Below are 14,247 nucleotides of genomic sequence, written 5' to 3' on the forward strand. Positions count from 1 at the left end.
ATCTAATCCACTATTAATTCATGAGTGGTTAGTACTAGAAAAACATGCATTCATGCAGACTAAAACAAAAGTTTTAGTCTATATGTTGAAAAAGAGAACTTACACTACTGTACAATAATGTGGCTATACTAATGTGCGTACTTAGAAAATGCATATTGGAGTGCAGATTTAATAAAGTGCATTGGAATAAAGATGAATGAATTAATATGAGACAGGAAGAGATGTACAAGTTATGTACCTTCAGAGACGCTCTTACTGGCAGGTACTCTAACTGCAGATTCCTCACTTTGTGAATTTTCCGCCAGGTTTCAGACTGGATCCAGAAACTCAAAAGTAGTACTCCGGCTTGCCAGTAGGTGGTGGTGTGAGGCTCTCCACCAAATTTGTTCCTTTCCAGAAGTGATGAGTGGATACAGGCACCAGAACGGACACTGACATTGGTTCCTTTCTATGGCTTGTCCACACACTCAGACGCAGAACCCATTGGCAAACAAGCTCGACCAGTGAGCCTATCTCGAGGTTGGGACCTTTTTATATGTTAATAAGAAGCCACTTCACAGAACGGGGGAGTGGGAAGGTAGGTAGTGAGGCATAAGTAGTTAAGTATCAAACAGAAAATGAGTTATCAAAATTAAGTAATTTGTTCTTCTGATGAATACATCTGATGGATATAACCACATATTCTTCGCCTTAGAATAAATACCAATGCTGTGTCTCCCCAGAAGAATGGGTCTGTGGAGTGGACTCAGACCGAACAGTCTTGCAGATTTGAGCAGGTGAAATGATCCTCTCACAGACCTAGCTTTTAAATAATCACTATAATAATACGCCATTTTTACAGTGAAGAGCTGCCTCTGAAGATGCATTCAAGGTCTCTCTTATATTCTCATGAAAAGACAGCCGCAATTGAGTGTCATCAGCATACAATAGGAGAAGTGTGGCTCACTGGTTAGAAGCGGCAGACCCTGAAGCAGAGGTCGGCCCGGAACCAGGGTTCAATTCCCGACGCGGCAGGGTCTTGGGTCAATGTCCGCGGACTCGATAATTCTCGCCTAGGTGCCTATGCTAACCATGGGTCCCACTCTGCAACTCTGAGCAATAGCTTGCTTAATCTCCACAACGTCCCTAGCAGCGCCGGGGATACCTGGCATCACCTTGGGGGTGCCCTCTCACAGGGAAAGCCGGGACGGGTTCCCCAGCGGTATACAGCGCCAGGACGCCACGTAACGAGGTAACAGTGCGCTTTACAAGTATACATACATTACATTACACATTACATTACACACAAAAAAACACGTTTCATCCAAATTTGCCAGCAGCTTCAAGTGAACGTTTAACAGTGTGGGGCACAGCACCAATCTCAGTGGGACCCTATATCTTGGTGGTTTAGGTGTTGTGGTGTAAGGGGGAGGGCCGACCACCTGGGATCTATCCCCAAGGGAAGATTATATCCAAGTCAGTGCCTCTCCTTGGACCCCTAAGCTGCCTCAGTATGTCAAGCAGTATGGAGTGCTACTGTGTTGACAGCTGCTGATCGATCCAAAAAACCCACCAAAGCTCAAATTGCAACTGTACTTGATAAATTCTGTAATCTCCAAAAGTGCTGACTCTGTGCTAAAGCCCAGTTGAAAGCCTGATTGAGAGCCACACAATAAATTATTTGATTCTAGAAATTGGAACAGTTGCCTATTAAACACTTTCTCCAAAATCTGAGGCTGTTGATAGGAGCAGGATCAGTTTAAAACTTCTCAAGATTGCTGGATTTGCTTTTAGCATTTTTAGCAGCGGGATCAGCTGAGCTTTTTTCCAGCTGAAGGGAACTAATGCAGTTTTCAAGGAGTTACTGACGATTTAGCAAGCTGAGAATGGGATTAGTAATAGGAGGCACTAATTTCAAAATGTGTGGTAGGCATAGGTCTAAAGGTAGCCTTGATTTACACTTGGATAATTCTCAAGCTAGGGCCTCAAGGGAGTTCCTGCAGAACCTGGACATATGAGGGCCCAATCCAGTGTCTACCGTATTAGAACGGAGTGTGTCTCAAGGGACATCACAAGCAAACTGGCAATAGATGGACTTAATTTTTCTCATGAAAGATGCATCATTACATATATTGAGTGAAGGAATAACTTTTCTTTTGTGGGCTGCGGGACAGAGGAAGGATTGAAAAATTTTTGAGAGCTCAAGTGGTGAACTGGTAGCTGAGGTAATTTCCCCCAAAAAATAGTTGCATTGTGCTTTGCGTATACATTTCTGAAATTTTCATGAATCTAACGTATAACAATTTTTAGCTTCTGTATAATACGATTTACGCCATTTTCTCTCCAGTGACTTGCAGAGGTTTTTTCCATCCTTTAATGTAGTGGTGAGCCAAAGTGATGTAGGTTTGGTCCTTTTTTAATAAGACTTTAAGAGGAGCAATTGAATCTATGGCATTTGTCAGCCAGTTGTTAAAATTTGATACATATACATCCAAAATGCCAGCTGTAGTAAGCAAAGTAGAGAGGAGGTGCTCATAGAGGGGTTCAGAGATTTTATGTCAGGCTCTAGGCTGTTTAGATGAGGTTGAATTTTCTACTTGCTCCATGCTGACCTCAAAGAAGAAAGGGACGAAATAGTGGTCAAACCTAATAAATTCACATATAAGCTCTACTTGTAAGTTAGAAAGATTAGAGAAAATAAGATTCTGGGAATGACCTGCCCAGGGCTAGGTACCAACTGGACCAGATTAACACTTTCTAAAGATTTGCTAAGCTGAGTAGCTGCCTTGCATTTAGGTTCGCCGATATGTGCATTTAAAGTCTCCTAGGACCGTACACATTGCACAGTGAAAAGCAGGTGGGGCTACTATTTTAATCATTACCTCCAAAGATTCAGAATGGCAGTCTAGGTGACAGGCACTTGTTAACTGTGGGTGTAGCCTAAAAGAGAAAAAGTCTCAAAATAATTTATTTGCTTCTAATCGATTGTAATATTGGTGGGAACGTCACAGTCTGGAAAATGTTAAAGACAGGTAACACCACCTGCCACTTGGCAGGGCAGTGGAGCAGCCTTAGCCTTAGTAGAATAGGTCCTCTGACTTTCCTCAGGCTGCTTCTTGACCACTGCGTAGCAGATCTTGTCCCTCAGACAATGCGTTTTCTTCACCGCCTTGCCTTTCTTCACCCTAGAGAACCCCACATAATTGCAATGAGTTAGATGGTCTTTAAGGTCAGGAGACATAGCAAGCAGCTATGCATCGGCTAGAAGAGAGTACACATGAGCAATGTCAAGACCAAGTTAAGGAACCACTTTTGCATCACAAACTGTGTGTCAAACCTTTAATAGTCACATTACATTAGGTGATTTAAACAAGGATGATTAGTCCAGCAAATGTAGAAAGGAGAAAGGGCAGACAAATGGCCCACAGCTTTGCTTGAATGTGGCCAATCTTGAAAATGCCACACTAGGCCCTGAATAAATGGATAGTGTGGAAGGGTGCCTGGCGGCAATGAAGACATCCAACACTTCAGACTGAAGATGAAATGCAGTCAATTGCAGCTGCTCAATTTCCATGTGTAAAGGAGTAGATTGTGCAGAGTTAGGTAGAGGACCTTCTCCTGAGACATGAGGTTCTCACAAAGTGGCAGCCTGATCAGAGGACAGAATGAGGCTCATGGCTAGAAGGTATGGGTATCACATTCTGCTGACACAATCTGAGGCCACTAGGATGACTTGGGTGCAGTCATACTTGATCTTTTACAGAACCTGGCATGAAGAGGCAGAGGCAGGGATGCAGATAGGAGTACTGCATCACATTCCAGCTGGAATACATTTCCTAGGAGTGTTCTTGTGGAAACTATAATGTGCAACACTTGGGACACTGCGCATTCTCTACTTTGGCGATAATATCTGCCAGGGTTATCCCCAATGTTGAAAGACCTCAGGATACAGACCTCACTCATGATCTGCCAGGTGCTGACTGATCAGTTAGTCCACTCTTCATTCAGGGAACCAGTTGGGTGTTTTGTGATCAGGTGATGTCCTGGTGCTTCAACCATCTCCAGAGGAGCAGAGCCTCCGGACACAGGACCGAGGACCCAAATTAATTTGGCTGCTGTACTACAAGGCAGTGGTGAGAACCTCCCCATGATGGATGGCAGGAAGGCTTTCTAAGCCAGACGAATGGCCCACAATGCCAGCCTTCTGATGCGGCCGGAGGCTAGTGTCCCCCGATCACCTTCCCATCATTGCAAGGATGTGTCTGTTACCACTGTCAGCTCTGAGTGCAAAAAGAAGGAGGGTCTGCCAATGGAACACTTGTGTTCAAGCAGCCACCACTATAAATGTCAAGCCATCTCCACCAAAAGCTGGATAGCACTGCCCGGACTGTCTTGATGCTGGGCCCAATAGAACTTCAAATTCCATTACAAACATGGCATGTGCTATCTGGCATAGCTGACAAAGAGGCCAAGAAGCTGGGTACATGAAAATACACGTCCTACAGGTCTGAAGAACCCTCCCAGTCATCTGGTTACAGAGCAGATAGGATCTGGCTCAGCGTGACCATTTTGAATTTGTCCTTACGTAGAAAGGCATTCAGACACCAAAGATCTGGACTAGGCCAGAGACTCCAGTCCTTCGGAACAAGAAATAACAAAAGTAACATCCCTCTCCTCTTTTTGAGTTTGGCTCCTTCTAGATGGTACCCGTGGCGACTAACAGATGAACTTCCTGTAACAGAATTGACAGGTGTACGTCTGAAATTTGCTCTGGTGTAGGAGGAATGTTATGTTATTTTAATTTACTACGCGCTCGAATCACCCCGGAGGGGTATCTCGGGGCCAGGACTACGGACAGCAGGCAAAGGACGCAATAATTAAAATATGTGGGTTTTTAATGCTTTCTTGAAATGGGTTTGGTTTTCACTGGTGCGTAATTGCAATGGCAATTTCATCTAGAGGTGAGGGGCAAGGAAGGAGAACAATCTGAAACTTGACCTGGCCTTCCTAAACCTAGGGACTTTGAGCAATGCCTTTTCACGAGATCTTTGGAGGGCGTTATGGGCTAAGCAGTACATTTTGAAAACAATTATTTTTTGCACCGGTAACTAATGTAGGGACTGGAGAAGAGGGGCAGTTTCCGAACCCAAGGGGAGGTTACAGACCAGACGGGCGGCAATGTTCTGGACCACCTGAAGTTTGGGGAGTACCTTCTCGTTAATGGAAGCCAAAAGTGAGATACTATAGTCCAGACCACTATGAAGAACGCCAGGAAAATAGTTTTTCTTAAGGAAAGGGGTAATAAGTGGAATATCCTTCTCAGCAACAGCAGCATATAGAATCAGGAACCAGTAATAGCTGAGGTTTGTTCTGTCATGGAGAGGGGTTGGGCCAGACGAACTCCAAGGTTTTTTACCACTGGTTTAAGAACCGGGGCTCGACCCAGGTCCTTAAGGCTACCAGTCTGGAGAACAAAGAAGTTGGGGCTGGCCGAACAACATGACCAGTGTTAGCGGGATTGAGTTAGAGTCTGCTGTCCGACATTCATGTTGCAATAGCCTTCACCCCAGCAGATAACAATGCTTTTGAATTAGACAGATTATTTTCGAGAGAGAAAAGCAACTGCGTGTCGTCAGCGTATGAGACAATTTCAAAGCCAAAATCTTTGACAATCTTGGCCAGGGGGTCCATATACCTGTTAAAAAGTGATGGCTAAAACAAGAGCCCGAGGGACACCACAGTCCAGTGGTCGAGTTCTAGACTAATATGGCCTAAAAATGACCGTTTGAGTTCTGCTGGGCAGGAAGACAGCTAACCAATCCAGATCCGAACTATCAATCCCGCTCTCCTGTAAACGGTCAAGAAGTCTCTGATGAGACACTTTATCAAATGCTGCCGACCGGTCCAACAGAACCATCATGGTAGGGATATTTAAGTCTAGGTAGCATTTGATATGGTCTGTGACCGCGAACCGGGCTGTCTCTGTACTATGGCACGGTCTGAAGCCAGACTGGAAAGAGTCTAATGTACAAGTTACTTACCTTAGCAATATATATAATTATTTTGCCCTTAGTGGTGCATGCCCAATCAGTGAGGGCCAGGATTCAAAATGTTCTCCAAGGCTGGCGAACCATTGCGCCTGACATTTGGATCTGACAAATTGTTTAAAATTGTTATCCCCTGCCATTTCTCTCTGCCCGCCTAATATTCCTACTATCAGATTTAGAAACATTGGGTTTACGCGAACTAGTTACAGGACCAACCCATATTGCAGGCCATACCCTGGACTTAATTTTAACATAACACACGACAACTCAGTTGTGATCCACCTAAACTCGTACTCTGGACCGATCATTCATTATTTGTTTTCGTATCCCCTCCTGCAAGTCAAAATGCTTAGCACCTACATACCAAAATAATGTCTCCAGACAATGGCAGAAATTTACCGCACTCGTCTGGTCCAAGGAAAAACTGCCTCCTTTTCACTCTGATCATGCAGTTGTAGACCTAGCGCTTTGTAATTTTAATAGGGCTCTGAACTCTATATTTAATAAAAATGCCCCTCTTAGACACTTTAAAAAAGCTCAGCAGACCTCACGCACCCTGGTACTCATTAGATTTAAAGTCCGAGAAGGCTTCCTGCAAAAGACTAGAAAGGAGATGGCATTAGATTTAAAGTCCGAGAAGGCTTCCTGCAAAAGACTAGAAAGGAGATGGGATCTGTCAAATCTTCCAGCCGACAGAAATACCTACCAAGTAGCAACATATCATCGTAACATCAAGAATGCTCATAAAGCTCACCTAGGTAAGCAAATGGAGGAGGCCAGGAACTCATCTAAAACTCTTTTTAAAATACTCAAGTCCTTCTCAAAACCAGTGGCTACCCTTCACTAAACCTGTTGCAATCACTGTGTGACACTTTTGCCGACCCCTTTGAAGGAAACATTTAAGCGGTTTACCAAAATTTCCCCAACGTCGCTGTCCAGTCTCATAAGAACCTGAAAGCCCTTGCTCCTTTCCTTAATGCTACTGTTAATCTATGCAAATTTTTAAGCAATCCCTCCAAAAATGACTTGCAATCTTCTGATCTCTATAAAATCGAACTCTCCAATTGATGTCTGCCCGCCCTGAGTACTGGCACACCTTGCTCACAATTTGACTCCCCAAATGTGTTCCTTTCTTAATCTATCTATACCAACGGCAAAAGTTCCCTTCGCTAGGAAGTCAGCACTAATTAGGCCTATTAAAAAAAAAGAACTATCTATCCTCAACTGACCTTACCAATTACTGGCCAATCTCGCTCCTCTCTTGACTGGCTAAGCTGCTGGAAATACACATTAATAAGCAACTGATAACTTCTCAGCTCAAACATCTTATCTGATAGATACTACTAGTTGCAAATTCCTTAACATAGAATTATCCCCAGGCGTGAGTCTGGATCCGTAAAAAATTCTGCCACAGCATCTCTGCGCACTGAAGGAACGGCACCATGGGACTCTGCCCTGACGTCGTCCGCGTACGTGACGTCAGCGAGGTCACATAAGTCCCACCCTAGTGCACTGACATCAGTTTCCTTCTTTTCCGCGTGCAATGCGGATGTGGATCTAATTCCCTTGGCCTGTTTTCAGGCCTTCTTTTAACGCCTTTGCTTTGGCAACAGTGTGCAAATGCCTTCGGGTTTCAAGACGTGTACTTTTTGTACGCGTCAGATGTCGGCGACGGACCCTCATCCTATTTGTATGTGGTGTTTGGGCGAGCACCATGATTACACGGATTGCAATGCTTGTCAGCATCTCAAGCCGAAGCCCTTGCGGGAGCGCCGGATGAAATCGCTTTCGGCTTGCTTGTCCCGATCGGTCTCATCACCATGTCCGTCCTCTACCTCGGAGGGGTCCAGAAACCGATTCTGACTGCGGCATCGTCTCTCACCGAGGCCCCATGGGCGTCGCTCGCCCACCGGGAAGTCCTACAGCTGGTCACCAAGGCCTTGTCCTCGTTCTGCAGATGGCACTGGCCCCTCTCGGGACGTGCACCACCTTATCCTTTGTTTCCTGGCGTTGGGGCGACTAGGGCCCAAATGGAGGCCTACGCTACGGCTCTGCTGGCTTCTTTAGGCCACCCTCCTATTCCTGAGACGTCCGCGGTTCCCTCGCCCTGCGCAGCGCCTTCCGCGGACTCCCCGGCGCTGATGAGTTTGGCTTCAGGTTTTGGAGGTTGGTGTTGTCGAGGTGCAGCCCTACGGGTTTCTCCTCTTTCACCCACGACATCCCTGCCTCTCGGCAAAACCCCACAGTGTTCCCTGCGGTGTTTCAGGAGGTCGCCGGGACTCGCAGTTCGTCCCAGAGTCCCCCTCGGTCCTCAGGGCAGGCGGCTGTCTTACCGGAGACCGAGCTGGCACCTTTCCGGCGCTGATGGCGTTCCTCCCCGGTCCTCTCTGCCTCGTCGGAGGTCGAGCCGGCGCCTCTGTCGCGGGAGAGCCAGTGGTTGGACTCCTGGGGGCGTAACCTCTTTGCTTCCACCAGTGCTGCTTTGCGCGCGCTCAACACACTTTGTGTGTTGGCCTGGGCTACCTCCGTCCTTTGGGATTCCGTGGAGTCCCTTCTGTCTCGCTCCTCCCATGAAGGTTTCTTCGCTGATCTGCGGCACCATGTGCTGGATGGTCGGTAGTTGGCTGCATTCATTCTCTGTTCGGCCTTGGATGCTATGCTATGGCGAGTTATGTGGCTCTTCGCCGCCATGGTTGGTTGCAGGATGGCGTCTTTCCGGAGAATATTAGAGAGCGTCTTGTTGACCTGCCTTTTGATAGGATTCTTTTATTTAACACCCACGCAGACTCCGCCATTCAACTGCTCCTTGCGGGGCTCTGTCCCCCCCCCCCCCCTCCATAAGCTTCGGCTTGTTGGTCCTCTGGTGCCTAATGGGAGGCCTTTCTCTTAGGGCCTAGTGTTTCTGTTGGCCCGCCTGTGTGTTCTGTGTGACTTGGAATACCTTTCGGGTCCTTCAGTTGGCTCCCCTTTACTGCTGGCTGCTGGTACAGACCTTTGTCTTGTATGTGTGTTCTTTGGCTGTTAGTGCAGCTGTTTAGGTCCTCAGGATGGACCATCTGTGTAATTTTTGGCTGATTGATAAGCCGCCTGTGGTGCTACCCACAGGTCCTTTATGTTGTTGATCTCTGCTACGGGTTTATTTTCCCTAAGAGGTGTTCCCATGTTTTGTTTTTGGACGTGTCATACCCTAGGTGGGGTACTTGTAGCTATTGTATAGCTCTGTCTTGAGCTGGGCAGGTGTGGATACCTTCTTGGGTTCCTCGCCTTTCCTGGCGTCACTGAATACTACTTGGCGTGGTCTTTTTTCTTCCGTCTTAGCACAGCTTGCGCTGCTCCAGGCTCTGTCCTGCTCAGTGTCCGAGGGTGTTCCTATCCTTCGTCTAAAGGGCTTGCCTGTCATGCCTTTTGTCCCTCTTCAACCACTGGATCGCCGTGCCGACTTTGGTCATGCCATCTATGGCGTTGTGTCGTGGTGTTTCCACCCTGTTATCCGGTGTTTCGGCCTGGTGCTCTGCCATGTGTTCCAGGGGAGTTAGGATACTCCTGGTGTTCTCCTGCGGTCTGGTTGAGGGCTCTAGGTTTGTAGTGCATATTTCTCCTCTTCAGCTTCTGGCCGGTCCCATTTCTTTTCGTGGGTTGGGTTGTGCTGCTGGGACGGTTCTTCTCTGGGGCTGGTTCTAGGGTTCCCTTACCTCTGCCTTCGCTTGGCTTCCTCTGGGCACACTACTACATATTACCAGCTGCCGGCTGTGCTCAGCGGGTCGTTGTGGTCCACCTCCGTGGGCCTCGGCGTGTACCTGTGTGCTCCTGCCCCTTGTTCTGCTGGGGCTTTGCAAGACTGTCTTCCTTCTCATGTCTGCGCTTCTCGGCTGGGGGGGGGGGGCTGTTCCTGCCTTTTCCGCTGCCTCTGGGCTGATGCCAGTTCGACTGTCCCCTTCGCTAGGTGTGTGTGCTCCTGTGGCGGACTCTGCCTCTGTTTCCACCTCTTCTTCTTGGATTTTGCGGGTGGTTCTCTCTTCTCCCTTTGGTCCTCCCTGGGTGCCGTCTGTCCCTCCAGGGTTTCTGGCGGACACCCCTTGCCCCTCGGGTAGGCTTGTGGTATCCTTGCCTTCCCTTCTCCTTGTTCTTGCTTACTCCTGCATGGTGGGGTATGGGCCGTCCTCCCTGTCCCCATGACACATTCCCTGTTGGGGCAAAATAATTATATCCAGGTGCAGTTTGGTGGCTATTGTAGCTGAGTAAAAAATATTGGAGGACTGATGCCCGTGCTGGTGTGCATACTGCCTGCCAGACCCACATCCACTGCCTCAAAAAGACTGGATGTCTCCTGTATCATTGGCTGGAAGTTAGTCTATGTCTATATGTCAGCCCCCTGGATTAGTATCCAGATTACAAAATTGATGTGTAAACTGTTTGAAAGGGGTCAACAGCCTCAGGGAGCGAATGGTAACCCTGCTATCTTTAAAGCATTTCAATGCAGAGTTTGCATTCTCACTGAAAAGGTGGGGCCCATCAAAAGGCTCATCTATGAGGATACATCACAAGAGAATCATGTGGATCACATCCGACCGGGATTTTGGGCAATACTAGTACTGACTTCCCTCCTCAGGCATTTCGAAGTATACAGACATGCATGGATAACATACTTGGCTGTATCCTGACCAACTCTAAGGTCTTCTGGGATTGCTGGCAAGATTTCTCTGCCTGTGTCTCAAAGGGCAACAGCCCAGCAGGCAAACGGCATTTACAGGTCACTATTCTAGAAGGGTCAAAGAAAACGTGTTTGCCAAAATGATCAAGCATCTGATTCTCTATCAGGAGGAGTGACAGAAAGAAGCTTGGATTCAACTTACTGGTTGAGGCCTGTATAATAAGACTCTGTGGAGTGAAGTGCTTGGTAAGAACATCCAGGGACATATGGCCACCTGTCTATTCACAGGTTAGCCAGAAAAAGGCTTTGACCACAAGTAGCCATCAACGTATCAGTAAGGAAGGCATCAGCAAAAGGAAGCAAGGGCTCAGAAAAATCTCTGTTCGAAAATTAGTTTTGGTCTCAATGGTGAGTAGTTGCTATTCTAGTGCTTCAGCTGTTCTCTGGATCACTAATGGAAAATTAACGGCAACAACTAAAGGTGTCCGGGGAGGCAGGTGGGTGCATGTGCATCTACAGCTCTACATACCAAGAACAGATACTTACTGGGTAAGTAACATTATTCGTTCAAGGTATGTGTGCTGTAGATACACATGCTTTGCATAGACTATAAAGGAGTATGCTCCCCAAGCGGTAGCTAACCTGTAGGTGTTGCCGTTGTCTGAAATATTGTCTTAAGCACTGCTTTGCCTACACTAGCCTGTTTTCGTGCTAACACATCCACACAAAAGCTTTTGGTAAATGTGTGTAGTGTAGAACATGTAGCTGCTTTACAGATGTCAGCTAGAGGATTGTTGTCTATTTTGCATGTAGAGTGCACTCTAGGGTGTTCTCTTTGCTTTTGCATAGCATGTTTGAATGCATTTACCAATCCATTTCGAAATGCCTGATTTAGAGATGGGATTGCCTTTGTGAAGTGGAGCAAATGCAACAAACAATTGTTTTGTGAAAATCCTTGGTCCTTTCTATGTAATACAATAAGGCTCTTCTAATGTCCAGCATGTGGAGAGCTCGTTCTGCTACTGAATCAGGTTGAGGAAAGAACACCGGTAACTCAACTGACTGGTTAATATGAAAAGCAGAAACCTCTTTAGGAAGGAATTTTGTATTGGTGCGAAGGACAACGATCTTTGTGGAGTTGAAAGAATGGTTCTTCTAAGGTTAATGCCTGTGACTCAGTAACCCTCCTCAATGAAGTGATGGCAATGAGGAAAGTAACTTTCAATGAAACAAACTGTAGAGGGCAACTATGTAGTGGTTCAAAAGGTGGACCCATAGGTCTTGTAAGGACAATGTTAGGATTCCACACTGGTGTGAGTGGAACTCTAGGTGGTATTAGTCTTTTCAAGCCTTCCATGAAAGCTTTGAGTACAGGGATTTTGAATAAATGTTGTCTGTTTTGCAAATATGCAGCTATCGCTGCAAGGTGAAAACGAATAGATGTGTAAGTCAACTTAGTTTTCTGTAAGTGCAACAGGTAACATATAATGTTTTGTACAGAAGCGTCTAGAGGATTATCTTGTTGCTAATACAATAGACAAAAAAATCTTTTCCACTTCGCTGTATAGCAAGCTCTGGTAGTAGGCTTTCTTGCTTCTTTCAAAATAGTCATACATTGTGGTGATAGATTTAAATAACCAAACTCTATGACTTTAGGAGGCAAATTGTTAGGTTTTGTTCCTTGGGATTTGGATGTCGGATTTCTCCATGGCTCCGAGTGAGGAGACTGGAAGTGAGAGGTCCTTTTTGATGTGGAACCACTGACAGTTCTAACAGGGTGGTGTACCAAGGTTGACAAGCCCATGTTGTGGCTTCTAGAATCAGTGTGAGGGATGTTTGCCCGAGCTTCCAAACCATAATGGAAGTAGTGGGAGAGGTGGAAAAGTGTAGGCAAATATCCCTGACCAGTTCAGCCATAGGGCATTGCCTTTGGATAGAGGATGTGAGAACCTGGATGCAAAGTTTGGGCATTTTGCGTTGTGTACTGTGGCGAACAGGTTTGTTTGTGGAAATCCCCATTGTTGGAAGCATGGATGGAGAACTTGAGAATGAAGTTTCCAATTGTGAATTTGCTGCCTCTTTATGCTGAGGAGGTCGGCAATCTGATTGTTTACTTCTGGAAGGTGTTCCGCGAGGAGATACATCATGTGATGTATTGCCCAGTTCCAAATGTTTTGAGAGAGGCATGACAGTGTCCAGTCCTGTTTTTATACACAGTACATTGCTGTCTCATTGTCTTCATTGTTTTCTTTCAATGCCACCTGTTGGGTAAGGTGGCATTGAAAGAAAACGACCAGAGAAGCGTGGAGCCGGCAGTAGACGTAGAGGGAACTAATACTCACGTCACTGGGGCAAGACTTAGGCGCCTCTGGTGAGACACAGCGCGTTTGAAAATAAAGTGCTGTGCATCGAGAAAGTTTGGCATTACATTGCCACCTTACCCAACAGGTAGATTCAACAACAAAACTCGAATACAAGCCAATTCAAAAGGGGCGGAAGGAACCATATGCGACCCGCTCTGCTATAAATTCCCAACATATTAAGGACAAGGGACACTAACAAAGACATAGCTCGAAAATTCTCTACGAGTATCTACGGTCTGAGTAACAACGCTTCTCTAGAGCACGACCGTATTAATACTGTACATCGGTCCTTCACACTTCAGAGGAACCTATGTACACTACGACAGAAATTTACTCTTTGTCTTGATAAAGGTGGATAGAAGTTCAACAAACCACCAAAACGCGTCGACGCCCTAGTACAGTGTGATTCGCGGCTCAAACACCGTTGTTGACATAATAATATCCCAATGTGCATAACACCGGTGTTTTAAAAGAATAACAGAACACACACCCTGTATTGCACAAATTGTATGTCTTACTGTTGTTTCTGTCTGTTTTCAGCAATATTGCTGGTCAATATTGAATGTGAATTGTTATTTTACTGTTTTTTACAACCTCTTTTAATCTGTGCCAAGCAGCCAACTATGTTCTCTGCTTTTTTAATTTTACTGTATACAATAAATTCTGCCAGTTTTTTACTCCTAATTTAGTTGTTATAGTTATTGCTTTTTTCTTATTCATGGTGTTTATGTAAATGACCTTGTTCAAGGGAATTGCTCTTTTACAGAAATGAAGAAACCAACATCACATGCAGGGATGGTGCTTATATTTGACTCTGCTCTGTCACTTCTAGATACGTGTGGAGTTAGAACATAATGACACACCACCAAGCTGTGCATGGGACACTGCTAAATGGATGCTTTCCAGATCCAGTGTGGTGCTTGTAGAGTATTCTAAGATGAGAAACTTGCAGTTAGACGAATCCATTGGAGTAATAAAATTGAAGCTCTGATTTTGTGGCAAGGAGCTGTTTATCTTTATTCTGTTCAAAAGAGAAAACAAAAGTGATATATAGATATATAGAGCTTGTATGCTGTGTTAAGTTAGCATGAGCTTTTTAGGAGTTTAAACGCCCTTTTACCTTTCTGCTGCTTTTGCACATGACACATAAGCTGCTGCTTTAGCTTTGAGGGTAGCACAATAAAACATAAAATGATCTGGGTCCGAG

At 45.8% G+C, this 14,247-nt stretch overlaps 1 protein-coding gene across 15 annotated transcripts in view; it reads right to left on the reverse strand.

The window, feature by feature from the left end:
• BLTP1 (bridge-like lipid transfer protein family member 1) overlaps positions 1 to 14,247 on the reverse strand; it is a 1,831,302-nt gene that overhangs the window by 1,292,247 nt on the left and 524,808 nt on the right. The gene's annotated exons all lie outside the window — the stretch shown is intronic.

The sequence above is a fragment of the Lissotriton vulgaris genome, chromosome 3_1, assembly GCF_964263255.1.
Source record: "Lissotriton vulgaris chromosome 3_1, aLisVul1.2, whole genome shotgun sequence".
Taxonomy (NCBI): domain Eukaryota; kingdom Metazoa; phylum Chordata; class Amphibia; order Caudata; family Salamandridae; genus Lissotriton; species Lissotriton vulgaris.